We start from the raw sequence: 14,408 nt of genomic DNA, 5'->3' as shown, positions 1-14,408 counted from the left end.
GGGGAGATGGCTCACCCTGGACCAGCCAGCCAAGGGATGCTGAGCCCCAGAGGTACCACGTCAGGAGGTTTCCCTCCGTGAGCTCGCCCCTCTGCCACGGCTCCCCTCCCCACGTCTCCTTCTCCCTCCCTCCCCCGACCACCCCTGGGTTGGCAACACTGACATTCTAAAGGTTGCATTTAGGTTTCAAAACAAAACTGAACAAAGGAACCAGGTTCCTAGTGTTGTGCTGCCATTGTTTAGGCCAAAACAGTGAAGCTGGAAGGCTGAGCAGCAGTCAAGTCTGTTTACGAAGAGTAATCGCACATCCCACCTATTCAGCAACCAAGGAAATCGCTGAGCGTGGCTGCGACTTTCCTGGTACAGAGCGGTTCGGAGAACACAAAACCACAGTAATTATCAGAAATGATCTCAGCCGGCCCTGCGAGTTTCCCCGAACGTACGAAGCTGAAGCTCTGACGTTTTTCTCACTGCAGGTAAGCAATGTGACTGGAGGGTTCAGCCCTGCTGTTTGCACACACTGATAGACACACACACACACACACACACACACACACACAGCAGACCTCAAGGCTGGTTCTCTCCCTCTTGTAGCACGTGCACTGTGCACAGGCTTTCTCTTCTGTTACTGAGGCTGCTGCTATTCTTTACAAAGTAATTTCTCATCAATAACGTGGGCCCATAAGGAACTCATCACATTAATGGAGCCAGAGCTGTAACATTTGGGGTTCAGTGTGGCTCTGTGTAAAAATATAACCTAAGAAACAGATTGGAATTCAATCATGACCAGAAAATGGCCCTCCACTATTGCTACCAGGCAGACAGTAGGGGCAGTGGTTATCCATAAGAATTGTGAGCTGAACCATAAGAGTGGTTATTCATAACAGTACCTGGGTTGTAGCTCAGGGCAGCCTCATGATAGATATGTTTCCTCATTTGTAAAATTAGGTAATAATAGCTACAGACTGGTTCCGAACAGGAAAAGGAGTGTGTCAAGGCTGTATATTATCACCCTGCTTATTTAACTTATATGCAGAGTACATCATGAGAAACGCTGGGCTGGAAGAAGCACAAGCTGAAATCAAGATTGCCTCAGATATGCAGATGACACCACCCTTACGACAGAAAGTGAGGAAGAACTAAAGAGCCTCTTGATGAAAGTGAAAGTGGAGAGTGAAAAAGTTGGCTTAACGCTCAACATTCAGGGACTAAGATCATGGCATCTGGTCCCATCACTTCTTGGCAAATAGATGGGGAGACAGTGGAAACAGTGTCAGACTTTATTTCTTGGGCTCCAGAATCACTGCAGATGGTGATTGCAGCCATGAAATTAAAAGAAGCTTGCTACTTGGAAGGAAAGTTATGGCCAACCTAGACAGCATATTAAAAAGCACAGACATTACTTTGTCAACAAAGGTCTGTCTAGTCAAGGCTATGGTTTTTCCAGTGGTCATGTATGGATGTGAGAGTTGAACTGTGAAGAAAGCTGAGCACCAAAGAATTGATGCTTTAGAACTGTGGTGTTGGAGAAGACTCTTGAGAGTCCCTTGGACTGCAAGGAGATCCAACCAGTCCATCCTAAAGGAGATCAGTCCTGGGTGTTCATTGGAAGGACTCATGCTAAAGCTGAAACTCCAATACTTTGGCCACCTCATGCGAAGAGTTGACTCATTGTAAAAGACTCTGATGCTGGGAAGGATTGGGGGCAGGAGGAGAAGGGGATGACAGAGGATAAGATGGCTGGATGGCATCACCAACTCGATGGACATGAGTTTGAGTGAACTCCGGGAGTTGGTGATGGACAGCGAGGCCTGGAGTGCTCCGATTCATGGGGTTGCAAAGAGTTGGACACGACTGAGCGACTGGACTGACTAACTGACTGACCTTAGTGAAGTGAAGTCGTTCAGTTGTGTCTGACTCTTTGTGACCCCATGGACTGTAGCCCACCAGGCTCCTCTGTCCATGGGATTTTCCAGGCAAGAGTGCTGGAGTGGGTTGCCGTTTCCTTCTCCAGGGGATCTTCCCAACCCAGGAATCGAACCTGGGTCTCCTGCATTGCAGGCAGACGCTTTACCGTCTGAGCCACCAGGGAAGCCCTGACTGACCTTGATGAGGACTAAATGAGTTAATATAAGTATAAAGGTTTAGGGCAGTGCTTGGCACGTAGCAATCCCTTAATAAATGCTAAATAGTTACTGTTCTCCATCATTCAAGATGTAACTCACATCTCACCTTATCCACAACACCCTGGCCCAAACACGTGAGCCTTCACTCTTCTCTCCCATTTCTGGATTCTTGTAAGAGCCAGTTCTGAACCCTGCCATCGAGCATCTATGCGATGCTGTCTTGTTATTTCAATGTTACTTATTTGTTTCAGTTTTATTGTTGCTGCCAAAATAGGTTGCAAATTCCTAATCTTAGGAACCATGTAGTTTGCTTTTGTTGAATTTCCACAACTCACAGCCTGGTCCTGGGCAATCACTAGACACTTCAACATCTTTGGAGTATGTTCATCACTATAAATAAATGGGATAGAAATTGGTGGTGTGGTACTGTGTACAGGTACCATACCAGTTAAAAGTGTGATGACTTACATTGACATGAAAAGCTGTACTAAATGTTCATAGCTGCTTTATTCAACATAGCCCCAAACTAGAGGCCACCTTGATGTCCTTCAACAGGTAAATGGTTAGATGAGCTATGGTCCATTTATACTATGGAATAAGACTCAGCAATAAAGAGATGTGGATTTTTGATACAGCAACAACCTGGATGAATCACCAGTGAATTACGCTGAGTGAAAATAGCCAGTTCCCAAAGATTACACACTTTATGATTCCATCTGTATAATATCCTGGAAATGGCAGAACTATAGAAATGAGAACAGGTCAGTGGTTGCCAGGGGTGCAGGAGGGGATGGGGCCAGGAGGCAGGAGCAGCAGGAAAGATCCTTGTCGTCATGGAAATGGTCTGCATCTTGATGTCAGTGTCAATACCCTAGTTGTGATACTGTATTAGCTACTTTCGCAAGATGTTGGCATTGCAGGAAACTCAGGGAAAGGTGCGGAGGACTTTCTCTGTATAACCTGTTACAACTGCATAATCCACAATTACCTCATGTAATTGTAAAACAAAATAAAACCACGTAAGGTGTTCCTTAAGCGAAAAGCAGAGAGAATAGATTGGCTTGCCCACTGATGAGAGGAATATGGCCAGGCTCTTCCAGAAGGATTTTATTTTGTTAAGAATAAAGTTTGTCAATTTTAGCTTAACATGTTTATTTCTGTAATTACTTATGCTTTAGTGTAAGATAATAGTAGTGTTCAATAGCCATGCTGAATGGTACTATTATCCAGTACAATCAATATTATCTGGGTACTTCCCTGATGGTCCAGTGGTTGAGAATCCACTTTGCACTACAGGGGATGTGGGTTTGACCCCTGGTTGGGAAGCTAAGATCACACATGCTGGGGAGCAGCTAAGTCCACACGCTGCAACTGCTAAGCCCCAAGCTCCAGAGTCCGTTTGCCACAACTGGAGAATCTGTGTGCCGCAACCAAACATCCCTCATGCTGCCACTAAGACCCAACACCGCCAAATAAATGAATCAATTAAAAAATAAAAAGATTCACATCATTTTCTAAACTGGGAGGAGTAACTTAGAGATGATCTTTTCCAGTTCTCCCATTTCACAGTCAGAGACTCAGAAATGACCCGAAGTTACACAGCTACTGAACAACATCTACAAGAGCTAGAACCCAGTCATCCCAGAATCCAGTCCTTGCTTCCAATACACGTTGTACTTTACTTTTATAAAAGCACCCCAATTCGTGCATCTGGAAGAACAGTCTGAACTACTTCGGTTCCCGAGCTTACTCAGTTATGGGGCGGCACAGCTGCCAGTGGGGAAGGCAGACTACTTGGAGAGGTGAACAAACTGTGCTGGGGGTCCGCTCACCCCGCTACCAGCACACGGGAGGACTGGAGGGGGGAAAGACAGACTAACACTTGGAGGAGTGGCAAAGGAGGAAACAAAGAAAGAAGCAGCTGCCAGCAGAGCCGGGATGAGAACCAGCTTTCCATGCCCGATCTCTGATGAGGCGTCCCGGAAATGGCTACCCCAGTGCAAGCTTTCCATCTGTGCTCAGCCAGCAGCACTAACGGGAGTCCTCGCTAAGGAGGAGGGGATGGAAAGGGATGGATCCCCCAGCCTAGACATGAGACAAAGTGAAAGTGAAAGATGAAAGGTGCTCAGTCATGTTGACTCTTTGCGACCCCATGGCCTATACAGTCCATGGAATTCTCCAGGCCAAAGGGAACATAATCTCCAGAACACCAGTTACCACGCTTGGGACTGTATAGGTAGGGTCCGTCCTTCCTGTCCTCTTGCCTCAGTTTACCCACTCACACACAAGGGTTTGGATTCACCGGAAGACTCATTCCAGCTTTTGTTGTACTCTTTCTGTAGAGATTGGCCACACAAACAACTAAGAATCACACAAAATAAGACTTGTACAGGATCGCTGTCGCAGTTAGCGAGCTGAGACAAATTTGAAACAAACCTGAATAACCTCTCCAGGCTTTTGAAACTGGCCCCTGCTTCTGGGTGCGCAGTGGTGGAGACGCTGGCCACAGGGGAGAGACATGGCGGAAGAACAGTCAATATTTCACTCCTCGGGAGACCTTTTGAACGTGGCATAAATAACCCCCGCCGCCAAATGAGTCAGAATTTCCAAAAGGCATCATTTTAGGGCCTCCTTGTGGTTCCCTCTCTGGGCCACTTCTGAAAGGCAGGCCTGGGGTGGGGCTTCCTGTACTCCACTCCAGAGACGGCACAGGGGCTCTCCCGTCATCTTTGCCAGAATTTTCTTTCCAGATAAGCTTCACTCTTTTCTGTAGCAGTGGGTAATGCTGAAAAGACAAATGAGTTGAAGTTTTTATAGCCTTCCTACTTGCAAACTCCCCCGTTCTTCTATATTGCTTACTCAACTTTTTCCCCTTCCATAGGCACTGTTTGAAGTGGCCTAAGTTTGCCAGAGAATGAACAAAAAGGAGGGTCTCATTTTTGTCAGGCTTAAAGAAAGCAACAGTAAACTATCCTGAAAAGCACTAAGCCCTGTAAAGCTAAAGCTAATAATAATAATAAAACTAGTAACATCTGCATGGTATTTTGCAGTTTATAAAATATTTTAATCTCATATGTTCTTGCCTATGAAATATTGTTGCTATCCCCATTTAACAGATGGGAAAATAAGGTCCTACAATGTTACTTGCTAAGGTTCCCTCAGTTAAGCAGCAGAACTGGGCCTGGGATTTGGGTCTCTCAGCTTTGGCTGATGCTCTGTAGTGAGAGGGACAGTCTGTCTCTATACCACGCTACCCTGTTTAGGCGACAGCCCCTTGGACATAGAATCCCTGCCCTGTGACCTCCTTCCAGGTGACCGTCCTTGACTCATCCTTCTCCATATTCCTATGGGCTAACATGTAGTAGTGCTCAGGAAATGTCTGATGAAACACTGAATAGGGAATTCCCTGGCAGTCCAGTGGTGAAGATTCTGCACTTCCATGGCTGAGGGCCTGGGTTCAACCCCTTTCAGGAACTAAGATCCCACAAGCCCTGTGGCTCAGAATACAAACAAACAAACAAACAAAAAGACTGAATAGCTGTCTGCCAGGAACCATCCTGAACCTACGGCCCCCAGAACAGTTCACGAGAGCTGGGTGCTCACAATACCAAGCACAAAACCATTCAAGAGAGCTTGCTATTATTAGACCCACTTAACAGAAAAGGAAACCAAGGTTGAGTAATGAGCTGAAAGTTGCAAACTTGGGCAGTTTGGTACCAGAGCCTGAGCTTTCGGCTCCCCAGTGCAACAAACCAAACCGTCTCTCAGCCTCAACCTTTCAGGAGTGTTGTCAGAGCTGTCTTCATCCTCCCGGTGCAAATCACCTGAACTCTTTCCATCAGAAGAGAACTCATTAAACTTTTCGTAACTTACGGCAAGGATCCTCGCAGAGATTTAACAAGGAGATACATGTGGAAGCATTGGGAAAGCAAAGCACATTTTCCAGATGCCCAGGATTGTAATAATTGTTGAACGCCGTCTGTACCCTCAGCTAGACTGCTGTAATCCCAAAGCCTGTGGTAGCAACCCACAGGAGTCAGGGTGATAATAGGAAACACAATTGGACATCTAGAATAATCGAAGGGCAAGGATGAAAGAGGCCCTTTGTGTGTATCTCCTCTGACCCTGTGAATAATTACAACTTAGTAAATGGGTTCTGAGTAGGAGGTGTGGCTGACACTCAGGCATTTAACTCAGGCTAGTTAACCCAGCCTTAACTCTTGAGCTTTGGCATTTGGAAAACAATTTGCCTTGCCCTCCATTTGGAAAACACACACACACACACAGGTCTTGCTTTACAATTTAATCTTAGGACACTGATTTCTACACTGATTTATTCAACAAACATTGATAGAGAGCCTATCAACCTCACTAAGGAACCAAAAGAGGAAAACACCCTCAGGGAAGCCTTAGATTTGGGACAGTTACAGTCACTTCATGGCAAATAGATGGGGAAACAATGGAAACAGTGAAACAGTGACAGACTTTATTTTCTTGGGCCCCCAAATCACTGCAGATGGTGACTGCAGCCGTGAAATTAAAAGATGCTTACTCCTTGGAAGAAAAGCTATGACCAACCTAGACAGCATATTAAAAAGCAGAGACATTACTTTGACTACAAAGGTCTGTATAAAGGTCCGTGTAGTCAAAGCTATGGTTTTCCCAGTAGTCATGTACGGATGTGAGAGCTGGACAAGAAAAAAGGCTGAGCGCCAAAGAACTGAGGCCTTTGAACTGTGGTGCTGGAGAAGACTCTTGAGAGTTCCTTGGACAGCAAGGAGATCCAACCTGTCAATCCTAAAGGAAGAGTGAGTGAAGTGGCTCAGTTGTGTCCTACTCTTTGCGACCCTGTGGACTGTAGCCCGCCAGGCTCCTCCATCCATGGGATTTTCCAAGCAAGAGTACTGGGGTGGGTTGCCATTTCCTTCTCCAGGGGATCTTCCTGACCCAGGGCTCGAACTGGGGTCTCCCACACTGCAGGCAGACTCTGAGCCACCAGGGAAGCCCTAATCCTAAAGGAAATCAACCCTGAATATTTATTGGAAGGTCTGATGCTGAAGCTGAAGCTCCAATACTGTGGCCATCTGATTCGAAGAGCTGACTTGTTGGAAAAGACCTTGATGCTGGGAAACATTGAAGGCGGGAGGAGAAGGGGACGACAGAGGATGAGATGGTTGGATGGCATCACCAACTCAGTGGACATGAGTTTGAGCAAGCTCCCAGAGATAGCGAAGGACAGGGGAGCCTGGCCTGCTGCAGTCCATGGGTTCGAAAAGAGCCGGAGTCGACTGAGGGACTGAAGAACCACCACCTAACTCTTCATCTGCAGAATGGGAGCAGCCACACCTAAATTGTGAAGACTGGAGTTCACGTGGTACAAGGGTTCTGCAAGTTGTATCCTTCACGTGAGTCGCTTTCATCTCCGTTCAAAGGAAACGGAACCTCTCGCGCAAACCTCTAATTACTACTCTGACAAAGATCAGCGCTGGGGGGGAGGACGGTCCAAAGGCCTGCAAGTGCTGGGAGCACAAAGGCAAAGGCAGATGAGATTTAGAGGTTAAGGAGTTGGGAGACCCTGGATCTGGGATTCGCAGGAGCGTCGGAGGAAGTGTCCGCTGGGGGGCGGGGCGCACGGGGAGGCCGAGGAGAGCACATTAGTGGACCTGGGGTCTGTGGGAGGTCGATCACGGGCGGGATTCACATTCCTGGTGACTCAGCCCCCATCGCCTCCCCTCGGTATCCTGGGGTCCTCCCACCGGAGCCTGGGGCGGGAACATCCCTGGCTTGGAGGCTCCCGGGACGGTGGAGTGGGAGGGGCCGGATGGGGCGCCCCCACCGTCACGCTGGTTGATAGGTGTCACTTCCTCCTTGGATTTCGCGCCTCCGGGAGGGGGGTGTCCCAGCCTTTGCCCCCACCTCGGCTCAGAGAGGGCAAGACCCACCAGGCCCCCAACCCCCTCCCTAAGGCTAGGCGCACAGAGGAATTCGGCAGCTCCGCACCGTCTCTAAGGATGAGACCCAGGCGGAGGCAGGAAGGTGGCCAGGACTCAGGGCGGCTCCCGAGCGGGAGAGGGCAGCCCTGGGCGCGTGACCAGGGGTGAGAGTCGGGAGTCCCCATGACAGCGCTCTCTTCCCCTGCACCCCCGGGGAGGGGGTCTGCGAAGGCTCCCGCCGAGCTGAGCCCGGGCCTCCGGGCCCTCCGCCGAGCGCGCGGATCGCCGCGCGCCTCTTGCCCGCCCAGCCGCCTCGGCAGGGCCCTGGGGGCGGCTCGCGTGGCGGGTCCGGAGGGGACTGGGCGGGGCGGGGGCGTGTCCGGGCCCCGCCCCGGCCCCGCCACGCTCCGGAGCCGCCCGGGACGCAGGGAGGAGGAGGGTGGCTCGGCCCGGACTGCCCGCGGCGCCGCGCTCCTGCAAGCTCCCGTCCGGGTAAGTGGCGTGGGGCCGGGGGACCAGAACAGGGACCGGAGGGTCAGATCCTCAACACCCACCCCGGCCCAGCCCTGGTGACCCCCCTCACCAACCGCACGCCAGGAATCGTGATCGCCGAAAGTCAAGGGGACCTGGAGAGGCGCGCCGGGGCGCGGGGGCGGGGGCCCTGCTGTGACAGCTGCGGGCGGGCGCGTATTTTTAGTTTAAACCCAACCGTTCCCTGCCGCCTGCGAAATCCCCGAACGTTTTCGCTCCCCGACCCTCCCCGAAGGAGCAGCCTGTAAGCCCCGGGCAGCACGTCCCCGCAGGGTCGGGCGCCGCCTCCAGTCTTCATTCTGCCTCCGCTTGGGGCAAGCGGACCTGTCACTGCGCCGCGTGTCCCCGACCCGGGCGGTGAACGCCGGCAGGAATACCCGCTCCCGGCCACCGCGAGCTCGCTCCGTAGTGCCTGCCTGAGAGATCCCCGCACCCACGGTGGGAAGGTGAAGTCGCACTCGCAGGCAGGACCGGTTTAGTTCAGAATCCCCGGAGCTGTGCAGCCTTGGGCAAGCTTCTCCGCCTCTCTGAGCCTCATCCCAGTATCTCTAAAGGCGGGGAGAGTGAGACCAGAAATCGCCTGTAGGGCCTGAAGGAGCCCCACATGGTTGCCGATTCCTCTTAAGAATCTTCAGATTTTGATTCCGAACAGCGGACCTGGTGTATATGGCCCTTTGGCCAACCCATTAGTATTGAGTGCCCCGCACAGCCCACTGACCTCCCTTCCAAAATTCTAAGGCGGGGATTACAACCCGGCTGGGGTGATCATGAATGTCATTGTTTTACTACTTTGGCTCTGAAGCGCTGGCCCAGGACTGCCCTGGGACCCTCTCCCAGGTTCCTCCTGGCACTACTGATGGGCCTTTTACAGCCAAGGGCTGCCAGTTGGGGAGCCTGACATGCCCACGGGGCATGCCACATTTCTCCGAATGAGGAAAAGAGGAGACAGTGGGGAAAAGTGACTGTCACAGAATCGCTGCTTTTCTGAGCCTGGCAGCACAGCCTCCTTCAAACCTTAAGAGGAGAGGAAACAGGTCCAGAGAGAGTGAGTGATTTGCCCAGAGCCACACAGCCAAGAACAGAAGTTAACTCTGCAAGGGTCCAGCCTCACCTCCTGCACAACTAGGGGCACAGCCAACGGCTGGCTATCAGTGATCAGGCGCTGAGAGGCAGAGCAGGGAGTTGCACCGCGTAAACAGGCGGTTTTGCTCTGTTTCCTGGAACTGTGCCCCCGTGGGTCTCTCTGACACGTGTAGCTCTGTGCATTCCTCAGGCAGGCCCGCTCTCAGGCAGACCGCCACAGCTGCGCCAAGGCTGCTGGCCCCGGGGCCTTGTTTGCAGCCAAAGAGGCCCCTTGGAGGGCAGCTGGAGCGGGTGTGGGCCAGGAAGGCTTATTTCTGGAACTCATTCCTCTCTTGCTGGGGGTCCTGAGGAGAGGCCCTGCGGATTTGCTGGTGGCTCAGAGGGGGAGTGGTGAGAATCTGGGCTCAGGTTTCTGCCTGGGGGTACAGGCTGGCCTCTAGCCCCTGCAGGCACCCTTGAGGGGAAGTTTGAGTTCCTTCCATCTCCATGGGAACAAACCTCTAGCCCTGGTGCTTTGCGTGTTCTGCCACAGCTGGGGACCTGTCCTTGTCTGGGTGGCCTCCGGATACAGAAACCTGGGGTGGGGGCTTTTGGGGGATTATGGCTTGGCTGCGGGATGACCTCCATTCTGGTGAGGCCAGACTGGGCAGGCCCAGAGTCACCTCCAAAGCGGCCTGGGAGCCCCTGGGAGCCCCGTGGGCAGAGGGGCCTCCTGTGCGGCTCACGTGTCAGACTGGCTGGCCCAGCCCTGTGTTAACCTTTCCCCAGCTGTGTGACCGTGGAAACGTCACTTCACCTTTCAGAGCTTCAGTTTCTTTCGTCGAGAGATGGGATGACTATAGCACCTGCTGAGAGAATTAAATGGGACTTGCCTTCAGAAGCGTTCTGTGGGGTGTCAGACTCAGCCCCTGGGAGCAGGTGTCACAGTTCGGGGTGATGGCGGGGGTCTGGTTGGGACACCTGAGCGTCAATTCTGCCCTCAATTCTGCCCTCTTCCCCTTTGCTTTGATGTCCCCATGTCTGTCAAATGGCGGGTGGCCTTGGATTACCTCCCTCTGAGCTCTTCCAGCCATGAAAGCTGGTCCTTGACCCAGCAGAGAGATTACAGAGGGGCCAGCAAGGGACTCCAGGGGACTCCCGGCTCAGGAAGCATTTCCTGTCTCTCATCTCCTAGGATTCTGACTGCAGGCCAGGCTGCCACTCCTGGCCCAGGTACAGATGAGAGGAGAGATTCCTCCGAGGCCAGGAGTGGTAGAGCCAGGATTTGAACTCAGGGCAGCCTCTTTTCTTTTCTTTTTCTTTCTTTTTTTTAATTGAAGTGTACTTGGTTTACAATGTTGTGTTAATTTCTGCTGCACAGCAAAGTGATTCAGTTATGCATATATATTCTTTTCCATTATGGTTTATCATGAAAGTGAAGTGGAAATGTTAGTTGCTCAATCGTGTCCGACTCTGCTCCAGAGACTTCCACTCCATCCCTTCCCAGACACCTCCCTTTGGCCACCACAAGTCTTGAACTCAGGGCTGGATGCTCTTCACTCCAACCACACCGCCTGTCTCAGGACAATCTTATATGTTAATTATCGGGAGAACAGTACTGATGAGGCAGGATCCAGTTGCCATTAAGACTTTGGCATTTGCTAAAAGAAGTGGATTCCAAACCTTTTTTTTTTCCCCTATAACATCTAAAAGGAGCCCAGCTGGACCACTGAGAGAAGAACCTGAGGGGAGCCATTGGAAGTTAGGGAAGTATGTAGCCACCCTCCCCACCTCTGCCCATCCCCCAAGGAATCTTTGCTTCAAGACTTCGGGATGAATTCCCTTGCAATGAGCAGCTAGGAAGTACATGGGCAGACAGTCCTGGCAGCGGAAACCTTGGTTTTGTCATCTCTACAACAGAGTTAAGAGGTCCCAACACCTCCCTGTGGGATTGCTGGGAGGGTGAGTGAGACATTTGGGGACAGCGCTCAGCAGAATGCCCAGGATGGTGGGAACACGCCAGAAAGAGGCATTATCCTGGTTTTTATTACTGCTAATCCTCCTAACGTCATTGTAACAATGTAGTATGGCCTGCACCTCTCACGTGTATTTCTGGGCTGCAGATTTGGCAAAGGGAATCCTGGCGTCCCTAAAATACTTTGAAAGACTCGGGGGAAAGGCAGAGAGCCGCTCAGGAAATTAGGAAGGTCAAAACACAAGCATCCTAACACGAGTTGTTTAGTAATATATATACATGAGATGTGAAATGATGGCAAAGAAGCAAGAAAGTGATAACCTTGAATAAAAGTCAAGTATCACCTTGGGCTGGGGGAGAGGAGATTGGGATTGAGAGGGTCATGGTGGGAGGGGGTGGTTACTAGGGAATTCACTTTGTAATTGCTTCGGAATATAGGTATATTTCATGCACACCTCTCTGTATAGACAATGTTTCACAAATTTAAGGAGGTTAAAAAAAAGGCAGGGAAATGATAATGCAAACAATCTTTGGTAGGAGGAGAGGGTACAGGATCAGTTTTCTTCCTTCTCAGTGGGATTCCCTGTTTCTGTGGGCTTGTGGGCCTTTTTAAAAAATATTTTTGGGGGCTTCCCTGAAGGTCCAGTAGGTAAGGCTCCACGCTTCCACTGCAGGGGATTTGGGTTTGATCCCTGGTTAGGGACACAGATCCTGCATGCTGTGTAGCCATAAATAAATTTTTTAAAATTTATGCTTCATCACTTACAAAATAAGAAAAACATTATATACATATACAATGTGTATAACATATATGTATCTAATATACATTAGATACATATACAAGGGATTCTCTGGTTACTCAGCTGGTAAAGAATCTGCCTGCAATGCAGGAGACTTCGGTTTGATCCCTGGGTTGGGAAGATCTCCTGGAGAAGGGAATGGCTATCCACTCCAGTATTCTGGCCTGGAGAATTCCATGGACTGTATCGTCAATGGGGTCGCAAAGAGTCAGACATGACTGAGCGACTTTCACTTTCATATATCAAATCATACATACAAATAAAATTAGAAGATAATATGGAGCATTTTCACAAAAGCTGTCTTAGAAGATCACTCTTCCCAGATTCACATGTTATTCTGGCTGGATTTTAAAAAAATAAATAAAACCGACACAAATCCTGTTGTATAGCAGACACCTGATTTCTCACTGAGGAGTAACCTCCCTCTTCTGAAGTCATAACAAGAAAGTGACCTTAATGATCTACATCTCAGATGATCAACAGGAATTTTTACAGCCCTGGCTTCACGAATTGTGCTTCTGAGTCAGAAAATTCTGACCTGTTTAGCCTGGCAGAACCTCAGGTGCCCTGGGCCCATCTGCTGGTCTCACGGCCGAGGGAATGCGAGGCACATAGTTGGAGCAGACACTTTGCTGCCACACCTGTGTGACTCTTATGAGGACACCACCCACCACACCTGTGCCGCTACGGCAAGGGCCACGGCCTCCTCCAGGCAGGGAAACCAGGAGCTTAATATAATGTAACCAGGAGGTTATATCTGAGGCTAAATTGATGCGATCGTTTTAATTTCAAAAAGTCGGAAGAGAGCTACAACATGCGATGACCACAGCACTTCCAGGGCTTAGGTGGACAGGAACATCATCAAAGGAAATTTGCAAGCAGTGCCTTTCTTCCTGGAAGCCCTCTTAGGGCTCCCCTTACTCCTCTTGCTCTTTGCTTGGTATATTTGTAAGTTACCAAAGCAATTCAGTGCCATGGATGTGTTGATTCCCATTTTTCAGATGGGGACATGTTCAGAGATGCTAACTGTCTTGCCTCAGATCACATAGCAGGTGTGTAATGGGGCAGGAGTTTCACTCCAAGGGAGAACTAACATGACTACCAAGAGACTTTTTAAAAATGTGCTGTGTATGAGCACGTCTTTCACTCCTCAGAAGCCAGAGCCCCCCATGGCCCGGCCTGGTGGACCCAGATCCAGGGAGGCTCTGAATGCTGAAGGAGCTAACCATCAGGCTCCCTGCTTTTCAGCCAAACTTGCTCTCTTTGTGACAGGGTGCGCTGAGAATAGGGGGAACCATCCCATCTTGGGACCTAGTGATTCCTGGCCACCTTCTGTCTGCCCAAATCAAAGATGTTCTTCTGTGTGCAGAGGTGTCTGTCCTGACCAACGGGAGTCAAAGGGTGGGTGTCCCAGGATTGAGGCTTTAGGGGTTGGCTTTCCCTGGAGGGAGCCCTTGTGCCTGGACACATATGTTCACCTGGGCAGCGGGGACCTGGGGCCAGATCCCAGCCCTGCTCTGTGACCCGGGTCAGCTGGAGGTGGCCAGTGGGGCTAGTGATACCTCCCTGGAGGGCAGGGCTTTTGTGAGGACCCGATGGAAGAACTTGACACAGGAAAGTAGCCTAGAGACTAGGAAACAAACCCTTCCTGTACGAGCCTGGAGAGCCTGAATGTGTAATGTTCAAGAAATATTTAGCAGCAACAGCTGCACTGGAGAATAAAAAAATGCCAGAACCTGAGAGAGAATCTTATAGGAGCCCATCGTTTTACCTTTGGGGAAACTGAGTTGCCACTGTGTCTCCAGGAATGACTTGCCCAAGTGTCTTACATTCCTCAGGGCCCATGTGGGACCTGAAACTGTGTGTTCTGGCCCCTGGACCCATACCCTTTCCCCTACAACCAACCACCTTCCCTAAATGTCTGTTTGTTGTAACACAGTTCAGGGTGGTTGCACGGTGAAGATGGGGAGGCTGATCTTCT

At 50.4% G+C, this 14,408-nt stretch overlaps 1 protein-coding gene and 1 non-coding gene across 3 annotated transcripts in view; one reads left to right on the top strand and one right to left on the bottom strand.

Moving 5' to 3' along the window:
- Positions 2,021-2,092, bottom strand: TRNAC-GCA. The gene has a single exon. It is a non-coding gene; the product is annotated as a tRNA-Cys (tRNA).
- SYNE3 (spectrin repeat containing nuclear envelope family member 3) overlaps positions 8,015-14,408 on the top strand; it is a 127,013-nt gene continuing 120,619 nt past the window's right edge. The window contains exon 1 of one of the 2 annotated variants that reach the window (XM_018066222.1): positions 8,015-8,223. The gene's annotated coding sequence lies outside the window, so the exon portion shown is untranslated. Of the gene's footprint in view, positions 8,224-8,442; positions 8,552-14,408 lie in introns of those variants that run through there. The other variant, XM_018066221.1, reaches the window with a different exon arrangement.

Source organism: Capra hircus, chromosome 21, assembly GCF_001704415.2.
Source record: "Capra hircus breed San Clemente chromosome 21, ASM170441v1, whole genome shotgun sequence".
Taxonomy (NCBI): domain Eukaryota; kingdom Metazoa; phylum Chordata; class Mammalia; order Artiodactyla; family Bovidae; genus Capra; species Capra hircus.
Note: the sequence above shows the minus strand (reverse complement) of the source record. Positions and strands in the feature narration are given on the sequence as shown.